The sequence below is a fragment of the Priapulus caudatus genome, unplaced genomic scaffold (assembly GCF_000485595.1).
Source record: "Priapulus caudatus unplaced genomic scaffold, Priapulus_caudatus-5.0.1 Scaffold264, whole genome shotgun sequence".
Classification (NCBI taxonomy): domain Eukaryota; kingdom Metazoa; phylum Priapulida; class Priapulimorpha; order Priapulimorphida; family Priapulidae; genus Priapulus; species Priapulus caudatus.
This window is the reverse complement of record NW_014577325.1, coordinates 76,864-78,649: the sequence shown is the minus strand read 5'-3', so window position 1 is coordinate 78,649 and position 1,786 is coordinate 76,864. Positions and strand designations below refer to the sequence as shown.

The following is a 1,786-nucleotide window of genomic DNA, read 5'->3' as shown; positions in this document are numbered from 1 at the left end:
ACACACGTACACACGCGACACACGACACACGCACACACGCGACACACACACGACACACGACGACACGACGTACACGCGACACGTACGACACATCACACACACACACACACACACGACACACACACACACACACACACACACACGCACACACACACACACACACACACACACACACACCTACCAAGTTCTCCCGCAGCTTTAATGTCAATGTTGTCAACGCCGACACCAATGCGAACAATCACACGCAAAGACTTGAATTTTTCTAGATCATTCTTGCTTAGTGTGATCGTATGCCACAGCAACGCCCCTACAGCTTCGTTCAACACCTGCAGCAAATCACAAATCTCGTCATTATAGTCATACATCCGATGTTCACATTGAAGACAAATATCCGTCCACGATCAAGTGCATTCATACAGATAGAATCAAACATATATACCCAAAAAAATATTAATCGCGTATGTTTACCATTTTCTACAACTGCATGACACGCATTGATCAAGTGGATTTATAAAAACAGAATCAAATATATACAGAAAAAAAATTTATTGCGTATGTTAACAATCCTCTACAACTGCAAAACTGCACGACACGCATATCTCTAGCAGAATATGATCACGTGGACACTTAAAAGAGCGCTCAACTGATATCCTTTCCTATTTTCCTGAGTTACCGCCGCATACAGGTTTGAAATGTACATCGCTATTAGAATGTATCACCTTTTCGTGAATCTCATTCGTAGACTGAGCATCGCAGAACGCCACCGTCGCCACATCCTTCAATATCGGCATCTCTATTGAGCAGTCTCGCCCATCAAGCAGCGCCACCAGGGGGCGTGGAGGTGGCATCGCCGGACCGTTGCTGATGGAGACCCGAGCGGTGCTCACCGTGATCGGTATGTTCGATGATGACACTGTTTTGCGACGATTGCAACACACTGACATTAGCAAAGACACACGGGATGAGTCATCACACAACTTTCGATCCATCAATGCACTGCCATTTTATTGGACTGCATAATAATGGGACATCATGTACCAAATATAATTATGTCATTTGAAAGCGTAAATACACTTCAAATGATTACATTTGTAACAAAAAACTCAAAATTTTACATTTTATATAATCATCTTTAACTTTACATGCATTTCAATAAGTTTAAGTTAATCCTTTAGTACATTGTCTATGCCTTTTCAGCAGGCAGTGCCATTAATTTTACCGGTGATGGTATGTTTAAATGTGGTAGCATAGTAACAACAACTTAGTACTGTTAATATGCTGTGTTCCTGGACCATTACACGCAATGCTCTATCTAGTATATTATAAGATACCTACCTGAAGACTTAAGACCTGCACCTACCCTGTGAGGATATCTGTGTGATCTACCCTGTGATGATATCTGTGTGACCTACCCTGTGAGGATATCTGTCTGATCTACCCTGTGAGGATATCTGTGTGATCTACCCTGTGATGATATCTGTGTGACCTACCCTGTGATGATATCTGTGTGATCTACCCTGTAATGATATCTGTGTGACCTACCCTGTGAGGATATCTGTCTGACCTACCCTGTGATGATATCTGTCTGATCTACCCTGTGATGATATCTGTGTGATCTACCCTGTGAGGATATCTGTGTGACCTACCCTGTGAGGATATCTGTGTGACCTGCCCTGTGAGGATATCTGTGTGACCTACCCTGTGAGGATATCTGTGTGACCTACCCTGTGAGGATATCTGTGTGACCTACCCTGAGATGATATATGTGTGACCTACCCTGTGAGGA

General features: G+C 43.1%; 1 pseudogene; it reads right to left on the bottom strand.

Moving 5' to 3' along the window:
* The window catches only part of LOC106808266, a 14,619-nt pseudogene that overhangs the window by 4,950 nt on the left and 7,883 nt on the right, over positions 1–1,786 (bottom strand).